This window comes from Agelaius tricolor, unplaced genomic scaffold (genome assembly GCF_023055355.1).
Source record: "Agelaius tricolor isolate 1412-34295 unplaced genomic scaffold, bAgeTri1.0.p SCAF_10, whole genome shotgun sequence".
In the NCBI taxonomy this organism is placed as follows: domain Eukaryota; kingdom Metazoa; phylum Chordata; class Aves; order Passeriformes; family Icteridae; genus Agelaius; species Agelaius tricolor.
The window spans coordinates 11,753,574-11,771,072 of record NW_027269270.1 but is presented as its reverse complement, the minus strand read 5'-3'; the positions used below and the strand labels follow the sequence as shown (position 1 = coordinate 11,771,072).

The 17,499-nt window shown below is 41.3% G+C and overlaps 1 protein-coding gene across 1 annotated transcript in view; it reads right to left on the bottom strand.

Annotated features, from left to right (window-relative positions):
• The window catches only part of LOC139593627 (uncharacterized), a 116,165-nt gene that overhangs the window by 87,974 nt on the left and 10,692 nt on the right, over window positions 1-17,499 (bottom strand). The gene's annotated exons all lie outside the window — the stretch shown is intronic.

The following is a 17,499-nucleotide window of genomic DNA, read 5'->3' as shown; positions in this document are numbered from 1 at the left end:
TCAAAGGAATTGCAATTGGAGGAGAAAAAAAAAAATTGGGAAATTTGGGCAATTTAGGGACTAGGAGAAAATGGACTGGGATTCTATCAGAGCAGTGCAAAAAACCAAAACATGCCAAAATGTAGCACCCAGACGTTGCAAAAGCAGGGGAAAAAGTAGAGGAGCAAGACAAAACCTGGAGGGGAAGATATGAGGGACATGGGATGGACACCGAAAAAAAACTGAAAAAAAAAGGAAAAAATTTTTCCCAAAGTTCAAGCCATCAAAAGGCATGGCATGTCATCAAGTGCAGGGACATGCACCAAAGATTCCTCTCTTCGTGCCCATTGAAATCGCAAGATTCCGTTTCCCTTCCCGAAAGGAAATGAAATTTCCTTTCGGGAAGGGAAACGGAATCTTGCGACCCTGAAAAGAAAGGCTTACAAACACTCTGGAAAGGAGATAGGATCAAATGAAATGCAATTGAAAAAAACCCCAAAAAACCAGAAAATTGGGAGTTTCAGTGTCTTCAAGAAATGGCCTGTGAGAAAATAAGCTGCATTGCAAAGGACCAAAAGATGCCAAAACTAAGCTCACAGACGTTGCAAAAGCAGGGGAAAAAGTCAAGGAGGAAGACAAAACTTGGAGGGGAAGATTTGAGGGACATGGCATGGCTGCTTAAAAAAAAAAAAAAAAAAAAAAAATTTTTCCCATACGCTAGCAAGTGCAGGCAGATGCAGCAGAGCTTGCCAAAATTGATCCCCGCTGAAGGCCAAAACAGAAAAGAAGGACTTAGAAACACGCTGGAAAGGAGATAGCATCAAAGGAATTGCAATTGGAGGAGAAAAAAAAAAAAATTGGGAAATCTGGGCAATTTAGGGACTAGGAGAAAATGGACTGGGATTCTATCAGAGCAATGCAAAAAACCAAAACATGCCAAAATGTAGCACCCAGACGTTGCAAAAGCAGGGGAAAAAGTAGAGGAGCAAGACAAAACCTGGAGGGGAAGATATGAGGGACATGGGATGGACACCGAAAAAAAACTGAAAAAAAAAAGGAAAAAATTTTTCCCAAAGTTCAAGCCATCAAAAGGCATGGCATGTCATCAAGTGCAGGGACATGCACCAAAGATTCCTCTCTTCGTGTCCATTGAAATCGCAAGATTCCGTTTCCCTTCCCGAAAGGAAATGAAATTTCCTTTCGGGTAGGGAAACGGAATCTTGCGACCCTGAAAAGAAAGGCTTACAAACACTCTGGAAAGGAGATAGGATCAAATGAAATGCAATTGAAAAAAACACCAAAAAACCCAGAAAATTGGGAGTTTCAGTGTCTTCAAGAAATGGCCTGTGAGAAAATAAGCTGCATTGCAAAGGACCAAAACATGCCAAAACTAAGCTCACAGACGTTGCAAAAGCAGGGGAAAAAGTAGAGGAGCAAGACAAAAGGTGGAGGGGAGGAGGGGAAGATTTGAGGGACATGGCATGGCTGCTTAAAAAAAAAAAAAAAAAAAAAATTTTTTTTCCATACACTACCAAGTGCAGGCAGATGCAGCAGAGCTTGCCAAAATTGATCCCCGCTGAAGGCCAAAACAGAAAAGAAGGACTTAGAAACACGCTGGAAAGGAGATAGCATCAAAGGAATTGCAATTGGAGGAGAAAAAAAAAAAAATTGGGAAATTTGGGCAATTTAGGGACTACGAGAAAATGGACTGGGATTCTATCAGAGCAGTGCAAAAAACCAAAACATGCCAAAATGTAGCACCCAGACGTTGCAAAAGCAGGGGAAAAAGTAGAGGAGCAAGACAAAACCTGGAGGGGAAGATATGAGGGACATGGGATGGACACCAAAAAAAAACTGAAAAAAAAAAGGAAAAAATTTTTCCCAAAGTTCAAGCCATCAAAAGGCATGGCATGTCATCAAGTGCAGGGACATGCACCAAAGATTCCTCTCTTCGTGTCCATTGAAATCGCAAGATTCCGTTTCCCTTCCCGAAAGGAAATGAAATTTCCTTTCGGGAAGGGAAACGGAATCTTGCGACCCTGAAAAGAAAGGCTTACAAACACTCTGGAAAGGAGATAGGATCAAATGAAATGCAATTGAAAAAAACCCCAAAAAACCAGAAAACTGGGAGTTTCAGTGTCTTCAAGAAATGGCCTGTGAGAAAATAAGCTACATTGCAAAGGACCAAAACATGCCAAAACTAAGCTCACAGACGTTGCAAAAGCAGGGGAAAAAGTCAAGGAGGAAGACAAAACATGGAGGGGAAGATTTGAGGGACATGGCATGGCTGCTTAAAAAAAAAAAAAAAAAAAATTGTTTTCCCATATGCGAACAAGTGCAGGCAGATGCAGCAGAGCTTGCCAAAATGGATCCCCGCTGAAGGCCAAAACAGAAAAGAAGGACTTAGAAACACGCTGGAAAGGAGATAGCATCAAAGGAATTGCAATTGGAGGAGAAAAAAAATAAAAATGGGAAATTTGGGCAATTTAGGGACTACGAGAAAAAGGACTGGGATTCTATCAGAGCAATGCAAAAAACCAAAACATGCCAAAATGTAGCACCCAGACGTTGCAAAAGCAGGGGAAAAAGTAGAGGAGCAAGACAAAACCTGGAGGGGAAGATATGAGGGACATGGGATGGACAGTTAAAAAAAAATTAAAAAAAAAAAATTTTCCCATATGCTAGCAAGTGCAGGCAGATGCAGCAGAGCTTGCCAAAATGGATCCCCGCTGAAGGACAAAAAAGAAAAGAAGGACTTAGAAACACGCTGGAAAGGAGATAGCATCAAAGGAATTGCAATTGGAGGAGAAAAAAAAAAAAATTGGGAAATTTGGGCAATTTAGGGACTAGGAGAAAATGGACTGGGATTCTATCAGAGCAGTGCAAAAAACCAAAACATGCCAAAATGTAGCACCCAGACGTTGCAAAAGCAGGGGAAAAAGTAGAGGAGCAAGACAAAACCTGGAGGGGAAGATATGAGGGACATGGGATGGACACTGAAAAAAAACTGAAAAAAAAAGGAAAAAATTTTTCCCAAAGTTCAAGCCATCAAAAGGCATGGCATGTCATCAAGTGCAGGGACATGCACCAAAGATTCCTCTCTTCGTGCCCATTGAAATCGCAAGATTCCGTTTCCCTTCCCGAAAGGAAATGAAATTTCCTTTCGGGAAGGGAAACGGAATCTTGCGACCCTGAAAAGAAAGGCTTACAAACACTCTGGAAAGGAGAAAGGATCAAATGAAATGCAATTGAAAAAAACCCCCAAAAAACCAGAAAACTGGGAGTTTCAGTGTCTTCAAGAAATGGCCTGTGAGAAAATAAGCTGCATTGCAAAGGACCAAAACATGCCAAAACTAAGCTCACAGACGTTGCAAAAGCAGGGGAAAAAGTAGAGGAGCAAGACAAAAGGTGGAGGGGAGGAGGGGAAGATTTGAGGGACATGGCATGACTGCTTAAAAAAAAAAAAAAAAAAAATTTTTTTTCCATACACTACCAAGTGCAGGCAGATGCAGCAGAGCTTGCCAAAATTGATCCCCGCTGAAGGCCAAAACAGAAAAGAAGGACTTAGAAACACGCTGGAAAGGAGATAGCATCAAAGGAATTGCAATTGGAGGAGAAAAAAAAAAAAATTGGGAAATTTGGGCAATTTAGGGACTAGGAGAAAATGGACTGGGATTCTATCAGAGCAGTGCAAAAAACCAAAACATGCCAAAATGTAGCACCCAGACGTTGCAAAAGCAGGGGAAAAAGTAGAGGAGCAAGACAAAACCTGGAGGGGAAGATATGAGGGACATGGGATGGACACTGAAAAAAAACTGAAAAAAAAAGGAAAAAATTTTTCCCAAAGTTCAAGCCATCAAAAGGCATGGCATATCATCAAGTGCAGGGACATGCACCAAAGATTCCTCTCTTCGTGCCCATTGAAATCGCAAGATTCCGTTTCCCTTCCCGAAAGGAAATGAAATTTCCTTTCGGGAAGGGAAACGGAATCTTGCGACCCTGAAAAGAAAGGCTTACAAACACTCTGGAAAGGAGATAGGATCAAATGAAATGCAATTGAAAAAAACCCCAAAAAAACCAGAAAATTGGGAGTTTCAGTGTCTTCAAGAAATGGCCTGTGAGAAAATAAGCTGCATTGCAAAGGACCAAAACATGCCAAAACTAAGCTCACAGACGTTGCAAAAGCAGGGGAAAAAGTCAAGGAGGAAGACAAAACATGGAGGGGAAGATATGAGGGACATGGCATGGCTGCTTAAAAAAAAAAAAAAAAAAAAAAAATTTTTTCCATACGCTAGCAAGTGCAGGCAGATGCAGCAGAGCTTGCCAAAATTGATCCCCGCTGAAGGCCAAAACAGAAAAGAAGGACTTAGAAACACGCTGGAAAGGAGATAGCATCAAAGGAATTGCAATTGGAGGAGAAAAAAAATAAAAATGGGAAATTTGGGCAATTTAGGGACTACGAGAAAAAGGACTGGGATTCTATCAGAGCAATGCAAAAAACCAAAACATGCCAAAATGTAGCACCCAGACGTTGCAAAAGCAGGGGAGAAAGTAGAGGAGCAAGACAAAACCTGGAGGGGAAGATATGAGGGACATGGGATGGACACCGAAAAAAAACTGAAAAAAAAAAGGAAAAAATTTTTCCCAAAGTTCAAGCCATCAAAAGGCATGGCATGTCATCAAGTGCAGGGACATGCACCAAAGATTCCTCTCTTCGTGTCCATTGAAATCGCAAGATTCCGTTTCCCTTCCCGAAAGGAAATGAAATTTCCTTTCGGGAAGGGAAACGGAATCTTGCGACCCGGAAAAGAAAGGCTTACAAACACTCTGGAAAGGAGATAGGATCAAATGAAATGCAATTGAAAAAAACCCCAAAAAACCAGAAAATTGGGAGTTTCAGTGTCTTCAAGAAATGGCCTGTGAGAAAATAAGCTACATTGCAAAGGACCAAAACATGCCAAAACTAAGCTCACAGACGTTGCAAAAGCAGGGGAAAAAGTCAAGGAGGAAGACAAAACATGGAGGGGAAGATTTGAGGGACATGGCATGGCTGCTTAAAAAAAAAAAAAAAAAAAATTGTTTTCCCATATGCGAACAAGTGCAGGCAGATGCAGCAGAGCTTGCCAAAATGGATCCCCGCTGAAGGCCAAAACAGAAAAGAAGGACTTAGAAACACGCTGGAAAGGAGATAGCATCAAAGGAATTGCAATTGGAGGAGAAAAAAAATAAAAATGGGAAATTTGGGCAATTTAGGGACTACGAGAAAAAGGACTGGGATTCTATCAGAGCAATGCAAAAAACCAAAACATGCCAAAATGTAGCACCCAGACGTTGCAAAAGCAGGGGAAAAAGTAGAGGAGCAAGACAAAACCTGGAGGGGAAGATATGAGGGACATGGGATGGACAGTTAAAAAAAAATTAAAAAAAAAAATTTTTCCCATATGCTAGCAAGTGCAGGCAGATGCAGCAGAGCTTGCCAAAATGGATCCCCGCTGAAGGACAAAAAAGAAAAGAAGGACTTAGAAACACGCTGGAAAGGAGATAGCATCAAAGGAATTGCAATTGGAGGAGAAAAAAAAAAAAATTGGGAAATTTGGGCAATTTAGGGACTAGGAGAAAATGGACTGGGATTCTATCAGAGCAGTGCAAAAAACCAAAACATGCCAAAATGTAGCACCCAGACGTTGCAAAAGCAGGGGAAAAAGTAGAGGAGCAAGACAAAACCTGGAGGGGAAGATATGAGGGACATGGGATGGACACTGAAAAAAAACTGAAAAAAAAAGGAAAAAATTTTTCCCAAAGTTCAAGCCATCAAAAGGCATGGCATATCATCAAGTGCAGGGACATGCACCAAAGATTCCTCTCTTCGTGCCCATTGAAATCGCAAGATTCCGTTTCCCTTCCCGAAAGGAAATTTCATTTCCTTTCGGGAAGGGAAACGGAATCTTGCGACCCTGAAAAGAAAGGCTTACAAACACTCTGGAAAGGAGATAGGATCAAATGAAATGCAATTGAAAAAAACCCCAAAAAAACCAGAAAATTGGGAGTTTCAGTGTCTTCAAGAAATGGCCTGTGAGAAAATAAGCTGCATTGCAAAGGACCAAAACATGCCAAAACTAAGCTCACAGACGTTGCAAAAGCAGGGGAAAAAGTCAAGGAGGAAGACAAAACATGGAGGGGAAGATATGAGGGACATGGCATGGCTGCTTAAAAAAAAAAAAAAAAAAAAAAAATTTTTTCCATACGCTAGCAAGTGCAGGCAGATGCAGCAGAGCTTGCCAAAATTGATCCCCGCTGAAGGCCAAAACAGAAAAGAAGGACTTAGAAACACGCTGGAAAGGAGATAGCATCAAAGGAATTGCAATTGGAGGAGAAAAAAAAAAAAAATGGGAAATTTGGGCAATTTAGGGACTACGAGAAAAAGGACTGGGATTCTATCAGAGCAATGCAAAAAACCAAAACATGCCAAAATGTAGCACCCAGACGTTGCAAAAGCAGGGGAGAAAGTAGAGGAGCAAGACAAAACCTGGAGGGGAAGATATGAGGGACATGGGATGGACACCGAAAAAAAACTGAAAAAAAAAGGAAAAAATTTTTCCCAAAGTTCAAGCCATCCAAAGGCATGGCATGTCATCAAGTGCAGGGACATGCACCAAAGATTCCTCTCTTCGTGCCCATTGAAATCGCAAGATTCCGTTTCCCTTCCCGAAAGGAAATTTCATTTCCTTTCGGGAAGGGAAACGGAATCTTGCGACCCTGAAAAGAAAGGCTTACAAACACTCTGGAAAGGAGATAGGATCAAATGAAATGCAATTGAAAAAAACCCCAAAAAAACCAGAAAATTGGGAGTTTCAGTGTCTTCAAGAAATGGCCTGTGAGAAAATAAGCTGCATTGCAAAGGACCAAAAGATGCCAAAACTAAGCTCACAGACGTTGCAAAAGCAGGGGAAAAAGTCAAGGAGGAAGACAAAACATGGAGGGGAAGATTTGAGGGACATGGCATGGCTGCTTAAAAAAAAAAAAAAAAAAAAAAAAAATTTTTCCATACGCTAGCAAGTGCAGGCAGATGCAGCAGAGCTTGCCAAAATTGATCCCCGCTGAAGGCCAAAACAGAAAAGAAGGACTTAGAAACACGCTGGAAAGGAGATAGCATCAAAGGAATTGCAATTGGAGGAGAAAAAAAAAAAAATTGGCAAATTTGGGCAATTTAGGGACTAGGAGAAAATGGACTGGGATTCTATCAGAGCAGTGCAAAAAACCAAAACATGCCAAAATGTAGCACCCAGACGTTGCAAAAGCAGGGGAAAAAGTAGAGGAGCAAGACAAAACCTGGAGGGGAAGATATGAGGGACATGGGATGGACACCGAAAAAAAACTGAAAAAAAAAGGAAAAAATTTTTCCCAAAGTTCAAGCCATCCAAAGGCATGGCATGTCATCAAGTGCAGGGACATGCACCAAAGATTCCTCTCTTCGTGCCCATTGAAATCGCAAGATTCCGTTTCCCTTCCCGAAAGGAAATGAAATTTCCTTTCGGGAAGGGAAACGGAATCTTGCGACCCTGAAAAGAAAGGCTTACAAACACTCTGGAAAGGAGAAAGGATCAAATGAAATGCAATTGAAAAAAACCCCCAAAAAACCAGAAAACTGGGAGTTTCAGTGTCTTCAAGAAATGGCCTGTGAGAAAATAAGCTGCATTGCAAAGGACCAAAAGATGCCAAAACTAAGCTCACAGACGTTGCAAAAGCAGGGGAAAAAGTCAAGGAGGAAGACAAAACATGGAGGGGAAGATTTGAGGGACATGGCATGGCTGCTTAAAAAAAAAAAAAAATAAAATAAATTTTTCCCATACGCTAGCAAGTGCAGGCAGATGCAGCAGAGCTTGCCAAAATTGATCCCCGCTGAAGGCCAAAACAGAAAAGAAGGACTTAGAAACACGCTGGAAAGGAGATAGCATCAAAGGAATTGCAATTGGAGGAGAAAAAAAATAAAAATGGGAAATTTGGGCAATTTAGGGACTACGAGAAAAAGGACCGGGATTCTATCAGAGCAATGCAAAAAACCAAAACATGCCAAAATGTAGCACCCAGACGTTGCAAAAGCAGGGGAAAAAGTAGAGGAGCAAGACAAAACCTGGAGGGGAAGATATGAGGGACATGGGATGGACACTTAAAAAAAATTAAAAAAAAAAATTTTCTCCATATGCGAGCAAGTGCAGGCAGATGCAGCAGAGCTTGCCAAAATTGATCCCCGCTGAAGGCCAAAACAGAAAAGAAGGACTTAGAAACACGCTGGAAAGGAGATAGCATCAAAGGAATTGCAATTGGAGGAGAAAAAAAAAAAATTGGGAAATTTGGGCAATTTAGGGACTAGGAGAAAATGGACTGGGATTCTATCAGAGCAGTGCAAAAAACCAAAACATGCCAAAATGTAGCACCCAGACGTTGCAAAAGCAGGGGAAAAAGTAGAGGAGCAAGACAAAACCTGGAGGGGAAGATATGAGGGACATGGGATGGACACCGAAAAAAAACTGAAAAAAAAAAGGAAAAAATTTTTCCCAAAGTTCAAGCCATCAAAAGGCATGGCATGTCATCAAGTGCAGGGACATGCACCAAAGATTCCTCTCTTCGTGCCCATTGAAATCGCAAGATTCCGTTTCCCTTCCCGAAAGGAAATGAAATTTCCTTTCGGGAAGGGAAACGGAATCTTGCGACCCTGAAAAGAAAGGCTTACAAACACTCTGGAAAGGAGATAGGATCAAATGAAATGCAATTGAAAAAAACCCCAAAAAACCAGAAAATTGGGAGTTTCAGTGTCTTCAAGAAATGGCCTGTGAGAAAATAAGCTACATTGCAAAGGACCAAAACATGCCAAAACTAAGCTCACAGACGTTGCAAAAGCAGGGGAAAAAGTCAAGGAGGAAGACAAAACATGGAGGGGAAGATTTGAGGGACATGGCATGGCTGCTTAAAAAAAAAAAAAAAAAAATTGTTTTCCCATATGCGAACAAGTGCAGGCAGATGCAGCAGAGCTTGCCAAAATGGATCCCCGCTGAAGGACAAAAAAGAAAAGAAGGACTTAGAAACACGCTGGAAAGGAGATAGCATCAAAGGAATTGCAATTGGAGGAGAAAAAAAAAAAATTGGGAAATTTGGGCAATTTAGGGACTAGGAGAAAATGGACTGGGATTCTATCAGAGCAGTGCAAAAAACCAAAACATGCCAAAATGTAGCACCCAGACGTTGCAAAAGCAGGGGAAAAAGTAGAGGAGCAAGACAAAACCTGGAGGGGAAGATATGAGGGACATGGGATGGACACTGAAAAAAAACGGAAAAAATTTTTCCCAAAGTTCAAGCCATCAAAAGGCATGGCATATCATCAAGTGCAGGGACATGCACCAAAGATTCCTCTCTTCGTGCCCATTGAAATCGCAAGATTCCGTTTCCCTTCCCGAAAGGAAATTTCATTTCCTTTCGGGAAGGGAAACGGAATCTTGCGACCCTGAAAAGAAAGGCTTACAAACACTCTGGAAAGGAGATAGGATCAAATGAAATGCAATTGAAAAAAACCCCAAAAAAAACCAGAAAATTGGGAGTTTCAGTGTCTTCAAGAAATGGCCTGTGAGAAAATAAGCTGCATTGCAAAGGACCAAAACATGCCAAAACTAAGCTCACAGACGTTGCAAAAGCAGGGGAAAAAGTAGAGGAGCAAGACAAAAGGTGGAGGGGAAGATATGAGGGACATGGCATGGCTGCTTAAAAAAAAAAAAAAAAAAAAAATTTTTCCATACGCTAGCAAGTGCAGGCAGATGCAGCAGAGCTTGCCAAAATTGATCCCCGCTGAAGGCCAAAACAGAAAAGAAGGACTTAGAAACACGCTGGAAAGGAGATAGCATCAAAGGAATTGCAATTGGAGGAGAAAAAAAAAAAATTGGGAAATTCTGGCAATTTAGGGACTAGGAGAAAATGGACTGGGATTCTATCAGAGCAATGCAAAAAACCAAAACATGCCAAAATGTAGCACCCTGACGTTGCAAAAGCAGGGGAAAAAGTAGAGGAGCAAGACAAAACCTGGAGGGGAAGATATGAGGGACATGGGATGGACACCGAAAAAAAACTGAAAAAAAAAGGAAAAAATTTTTCCCAAAGTTCAAGCCATCCAAAGGCATGGCATGTCATCAAGTGCAGGGACATGCACCAAAGATTCCTCTCTTCGTGCCCATTGAAATCGCAAGATTCCGTTTCCCTTCCCGAAAGGAAATGAAATTTCCTTTCGGGAAGGGAAACGGAATCTTGCGACCCGGAAAAGAAAGGCTTACAAACACTCTGGAAAGGAGATAGGATCAAATGAAATGCAATTGAAAAAAACCCCAAAAAACCAGAAAATTGGGAGTTTCAGTGTCTTCAAGAAATGGCCTGTGAGAAAATAAGCTACATTGCAAAGGACCAAAACATGCCAAAACTAAGCTCACAGACGTTGCAAAAGCAGGGGAAAAAGTCAAGGAGGAAGACAAAACATGGAGGGGAAGATTTGAGGGACATGGCATGGCTGCTTAAAAAAAAAAAAAAAAAAAATTGTTTTCCCATATGCGAACAAGTGCAGGCAGATGCAGCAGAGCTTGCCAAAATGGATCCCCGCTGAAGGCCAAAACAGAAAAGAAGGACTTAGAAACACGCTGGAAAGGAGATAGCATCAAAGGAATTGCAATTGGAGGAGAAAAAAAATAAAAATGGGAAATTTGGGCAATTTAGGGACTACGAGAAAAAGGACTGGGATTCTATCAGAGCAATGCAAAAAACCAAAACATGCCAAAATGTAGCACCCAGACGTTGCAAAAGCAGGGGAAAAAGTAGAGGAGCAAGACAAAACCTGGAGGGGAAGATATGAGGGACATGGGATGGACAGTTAAAAAAAAATTAAAAAAAAAAATTTTTCCCATATGCTAGCAAGTGCAGGCAGATGCAGCAGAGCTTGCCAAAATGGATCCCCGCTGAAGGACAAAAAAGAAAAGAAGGACTTAGAAACACGCTGGAAAGGAGATAGCATCAAAGGAATTGCAATTGGAGGAGAAAAAAAAAAAAATTGGGAAATTTGGGCAATTTAGGGACTAGGAGAAAATGGACTGGGATTCTATCAGAGCAGTGCAAAAAACCAAAACATGCCAAAATGTAGCACCCAGACGTTGCAAAAGCAGGGGAAAAAGTAGAGGAGCAAGACAAAACCTGGAGGGGAAGATATGAGGGACATGGGATGGACACTGAAAAAAAACTGAAAAAAAAAGGAAAAAATTTTTCCCAAAGTTCAAGCCATCAAAAGGCATGGCATATCATCAAGTGCAGGGACATGCACCAAAGATTCCTCTCTTCGTGCCCATTGAAATCGCAAGATTCCGTTTCCCTTCCCGAAAGGAAATTTCATTTCCTTTCGGGAAGGGAAACGGAATCTTGCGACCCTGAAAAGAAAGGCTTACAAACACTCTGGAAAGGAGATAGGATCAAATGAAATGCAATTGAAAAAAACCCCAAAAAAACCAGAAAATTGGGAGTTTCAGTGTCTTCAAGAAATGGCCTGTGAGAAAATAAGCTGCATTGCAAAGGACCAAAACATGCCAAAACTAAGCTCACAGACGTTGCAAAAGCAGGGGAAAAAGTCAAGGAGGAAGACAAAACATGGAGGGGAAGATATGAGGGACATGGCATGGCTGCTTAAAAAAAAAAAAAAAAAAAAAAAATTTTTTCCATACGCTAGCAAGTGCAGGCAGATGCAGCAGAGCTTGCCAAAATTGATCCCCGCTGAAGGCCAAAACAGAAAAGAAGGACTTAGAAACACGCTGGAAAGGAGATAGCATCAAAGGAATTGCAATTGGAGGAGAAAAAAAAAAAAAATGGGAAATTTGGGCAATTTAGGGACTACGAGAAAAAGGACTGGGATTCTATCAGAGCAATGCAAAAAACCAAAACATGCCAAAATGTAGCACCCAGACGTTGCAAAAGCAGGGGAGAAAGTAGAGGAGCAAGACAAAACCTGGAGGGGAAGATATGAGGGACATGGGATGGACACCGAAAAAAAACTGAAAAAAAAAGGAAAAAATTTTTCCCAAAGTTCAAGCCATCCAAAGGCATGGCATGTCATCAAGTGCAGGGACATGCACCAAAGATTCCTCTCTTCGTGCCCATTGAAATCGCAAGATTCCGTTTCCCTTCCCGAAAGGAAATTTCATTTCCTTTCGGGAAGGGAAACGGAATCTTGCGACCCTGAAAAGAAAGGCTTACAAACACTCTGGAAAGGAGATAGGATCAAATGAAATGCAATTGAAAAAAACCCCAAAAAAACCAGAAAATTGGGAGTTTCAGTGTCTTCAAGAAATGGCCTGTGAGAAAATAAGCTGCATTGCAAAGGACCAAAAGATGCCAAAACTAAGCTCACAGACGTTGCAAAAGCAGGGGAAAAAGTCAAGGAGGAAGACAAAACATGGAGGGGAAGATTTGAGGGACATGGCATGGCTGCTTAAAAAAAAAAAAAAAAAAAAAAAAATTTTTCCATACGCTAGCAAGTGCAGGCAGATGCAGCAGAGCTTGCCAAAATTGATCCCCGCTGAAGGCCAAAACAGAAAAGAAGGACTTAGAAACACGCTGGAAAGGAGATAGCATCAAAGGAATTGCAATTGGAGGAGAAAAAAAAAAAAATTGGCAAATTTGGGCAATTTAGGGACTAGGAGAAAATGGACTGGGATTCTATCAGAGCAGTGCAAAAAACCAAAACATGCCAAAATGTAGCACCCAGACGTTGCAAAAGCAGGGGAAAAAGTAGAGGAGCAAGACAAAACCTGGAGGGGAAGATATGAGGGACATGGGATGGACACCGAAAAAAAACTGAAAAAAAAAGGAAAAAATTTTTCCCAAAGTTCAAGCCATCCAAAGGCATGGCATGTCATCAAGTGCAGGGACATGCACCAAAGATTCCTCTCTTCGTGCCCATTGAAATCGCAAGATTCCGTTTCCCTTCCCGAAAGGAAATGAAATTTCCTTTCGGGAAGGGAAACGGAATCTTGCGACCCTGAAAAGAAAGGCTTACAAACACTCTGGAAAGGAGAAAGGATCAAATGAAATGCAATTGAAAAAAACCCCCAAAAAACCAGAAAACTGGGAGTTTCAGTGTCTTCAAGAAATGGCCTGTGAGAAAATAAGCTGCATTGCAAAGGACCAAAAGATGCCAAAACTAAGCTCACAGACGTTGCAAAAGCAGGGGAAAAAGTCAAGGAGGAAGACAAAACATGGAGGGGAAGATTTGAGGGACATGGCATGGCTGCTTAAAAAAAAAAAAAAATAAAATAAATTTTTCCCATACGCTAGCAAGTGCAGGCAGATGCAGCAGAGCTTGCCAAAATTGATCCCCGCTGAAGGCCAAAACAGAAAAGAAGGACTTAGAAACACGCTGGAAAGGAGATAGCATCAAAGGAATTGCAATTGGAGGAGAAAAAAAATAAAAATGGGAAATTTGGGCAATTTAGGGACTACGAGAAAAAGGACCGGGATTCTATCAGAGCAATGCAAAAAACCAAAACATGCCAAAATGTAGCACCCAGACGTTGCAAAAGCAGGGGAAAAAGTAGAGGAGCAAGACAAAACCTGGAGGGGAAGATATGAGGGACATGGGATGGACACTTAAAAAAAATTAAAAAAAAAAATTTTCTCCATATGCGAGCAAGTGCAGGCAGATGCAGCAGAGCTTGCCAAAATTGATCCCCGCTGAAGGCCAAAACAGAAAAGAAGGACTTAGAAACACGCTGGAAAGGAGATAGCATCAAAGGAATTGCAATTGGAGGAGAAAAAAAAAAAATTGGGAAATTTGGGCAATTTAGGGACTAGGAGAAAATGGACTGGGATTCTATCAGAGCAGTGCAAAAAACCAAAACATGCCAAAATGTAGCACCCAGACGTTGCAAAAGCAGGGGAAAAAGTAGAGGAGCAAGACAAAACCTGGAGGGGAAGATATGAGGGACATGGGATGGACACCGAAAAAAAACTGAAAAAAAAAAGGAAAAAATTTTTCCCAAAGTTCAAGCCATCAAAAGGCATGGCATGTCATCAAGTGCAGGGACATGCACCAAAGATTCCTCTCTTCGTGCCCATTGAAATCGCAAGATTCCGTTTCCCTTCCCGAAAGGAAATGAAATTTCCTTTCGGGAAGGGAAACGGAATCTTGCGACCCTGAAAAGAAAGGCTTACAAACACTCTGGAAAGGAGATAGGATCAAATGAAATGCAATTGAAAAAAACCCCAAAAAACCAGAAAATTGGGAGTTTCAGTGTCTTCAAGAAATGGCCTGTGAGAAAATAAGCTACATTGCAAAGGACCAAAACATGCCAAAACTAAGCTCACAGACGTTGCAAAAGCAGGGGAAAAAGTCAAGGAGGAAGACAAAACATGGAGGGGAAGATTTGAGGGACATGGCATGGCTGCTTAAAAAAAAAAAAAAAAAAAATTGTTTTCCCATATGCGAACAAGTGCAGGCAGATGCAGCAGAGCTTGCCAAAATGGATCCCCGCTGAAGGACAAAAAAGAAAAGAAGGACTTAGAAACACGCTGGAAAGGAGATAGCATCAAAGGAATTGCAATTGGAGGAGAAAAAAAAAAAATTGGGAAATTTGGGCAATTTAGGGACTAGGAGAAAATGGACTGGGATTCTATCAGAGCAGTGCAAAAAACCAAAACATGCCAAAATGTAGCACCCAGACGTTGCAAAAGCAGGGGAAAAAGTAGAGGAGCAAGACAAAACCTGGAGGGGAAGATATGAGGGACATGGGATGGACACTGAAAAAAAACGGAAAAAATTTTTCCCAAAGTTCAAGCCATCAAAAGGCATGGCATATCATCAAGTGCAGGGACATGCACCAAAGATTCCTCTCTTCGTGCCCATTGAAATCGCAAGATTCCGTTTCCCTTCCCGAAAGGAAATTTCATTTCCTTTCGGGAAGGGAAACGGAATCTTGCGACCCTGAAAAGAAAGGCTTACAAACACTCTGGAAAGGAGATAGGATCAAATGAAATGCAATTGAAAAAAACCCCAAAAAAAACCAGAAAATTGGGAGTTTCAGTGTCTTCAAGAAATGGCCTGTGAGAAAATAAGCTGCATTGCAAAGGACCAAAACATGCCAAAACTAAGCTCACAGACGTTGCAAAAGCAGGGGAAAAAGTAGAGGAGCAAGACAAAAGGTGGAGGGGAAGATATGAGGGACATGGCATGGCTGCTTAAAAAAAAAAAAAAAAAAAAAAATTTTTCCATACGCTAGCAAGTGCAGGCAGATGCAGCAGAGCTTGCCAAAATTGATCCCCGCTGAAGGCCAAAACAGAAAAGAAGGACTTAGAAACACGCTGGAAAGGAGATAGCATCAAAGGAATTGCAATTGGAGGAGAAAAAAAAAAAATTGGGAAATTCTGGCAATTTAGGGACTAGGAGAAAATGGACTGGGATTCTATCAGAGCAATGCAAAAAACCAAAACATGCCAAAATGTAGCACCCTGACGTTGCAAAAGCAGGGGAAAAAGTAGAGGAGCAAGACAAAACCTGGAGGGGAAGATATGAGGGACATGGGATGGACACCGAAAAAAAACTGAAAAAAAAAGGAAAAAATTTTTCCCAAAGTTCAAGCCATCCAAAGGCATGGCATGTCATCAAGTGCAGGGACATGCACCAAAGATTCCTCTCTTCGTGCCCATTGAAATCGCAAGATTCCGTTTCCCTTCCCGAAAGGAAATTTCATTTCCTTTCGGGAAGGGAAACGGAATCTTGCGACCCTGAAAAGAAAGGCTTACAAACACTCTGGAAAGGAGATAGGATCAAATGAAATGCAATTGAAAAAAACCCCAAAAAAACCAGAAAATTGGGAGTTTCAGTGTCTTCAAGAAATGGCCTGTGAGAAAATAAGCTGCATTGCAAAGGACCAAAAGATGCCAAAACTAAGCTCACAGACGTTGCAAAAGCAGGGGAAAAAGTAGAGGAGCAAGACAAAAGGTGGAGGGGAAGATATGAGGGACATGGCATGGCTGCTTAAAAAAAAAAAAAAAAAAAAAAAATTTTTCCATACGCTAGCAAGTGCAGGCAGATGCAGCAGAGCTTGCCAAAATTGATCCCCGCTGAAGGCCAAAACAGAAAAGAAGGACTTAGAAACACGCTGGAAAGGAGATAGCATCAAAGGAATTGCAATTGGAGGAGAAAAAAAAAAAAATTGGGAAATTCTGGCAATTTAGGGACTAGGAGAAAATGGACTGGGATTCTATCAGAGCAGTGCAAAAAACCAAAACATGCCAAAATGTAGCACCCAGACGTTGCAAAAGCAGGGGAAAAAGTAGAGGAGCAAGACAAAACCTGGAGGGGAAGATATGAGGGACATGGGATGGACACCGAAAAAAAACTGAAAAAAAAAGGAAAAAATTTTTCCCAAAGTTCAAGCCATCAAAAGGCATGGCATGTCATCAAGTGCAGGGACATGCACCAAAGATTCTTCTCTTCGTGCCCATTGAAATCGCAAGATTCCGTTTCCCTTCCCGAAAGGAAATTTCATTTCCTTTCGGGAAGGGAAACGGAATCTTGCGACCCTGAAAAGAAAGGCTTACAAACACTCTGGAAAGGAGAAAGGATCAAATGAAATGCAATTGAAAAAAACCCCAAAAAAACCAGAATATTGGGAGTTTCAGTGTCTTCAAGAAATGGCCTGTGAGAAAATAAGCTGCATTGCAAAGGACCAAAACATGCCAAAACTAAGCTCACAGACGTTGCAAAAGCAGGGGAAAAAGTCAAGGAGGAAGACAAAACTTGGAGGGGAAGATTTGAGGGACATGGCATGGCTGCTTAAAAAAAAAAAAAAAAAAAAAAATTTTTTTCCATACGCTAGCAAGTGCAGGCAGATGCAGCAGAGCTTGCCAAAATTGATCCCCGCTGAAGGCCAAAACAGAAAAGAAGGACTTAGAAACACGCTGGAAAGGAGATAGCATCAAAGGAATTGCAATTGGAGGAGAAAAAAAATAAAAATGGGAAATTTGGGCAATTTAGGGACTACGAGAAAAAGGACTGGGATTCTATCAGAGCAGTGCAAAAAACCAAAACATGCCAAAATGTAGCACCCAGACGTTGCAAAAGCAGGGGAAAAAGTAGAGGAGCAAGACAAAACCTGGAGGGGAAGATATGAGGGACATGGGATGGACACCGAAAAAAAACTGAAAAAAAAAGGAAAAAATTTTTCCCAAAGTTCAAGCCATCCAAAGGCATGGCATGTCATCAAGTGCAGGGACATGCACCAAAGATTCCTCTCTTCGTGCCCATTGAAATCGAAAGATTCCGTTTCCGAAATTTCATTCCCTTTTGGGAATGTAGAGGAGTTTTGTCATTGTAGCTTAAAAATGGCATCTAGCTCAGGCTCCTGAAATTCTTGACATCTGCAATAGGTGCATTTTCCTCAAGTGGAGGTAAACAAGTTTACATGTTTTCAGTAGCCTTTGACAGCCTTTATGTTGATCAATTAT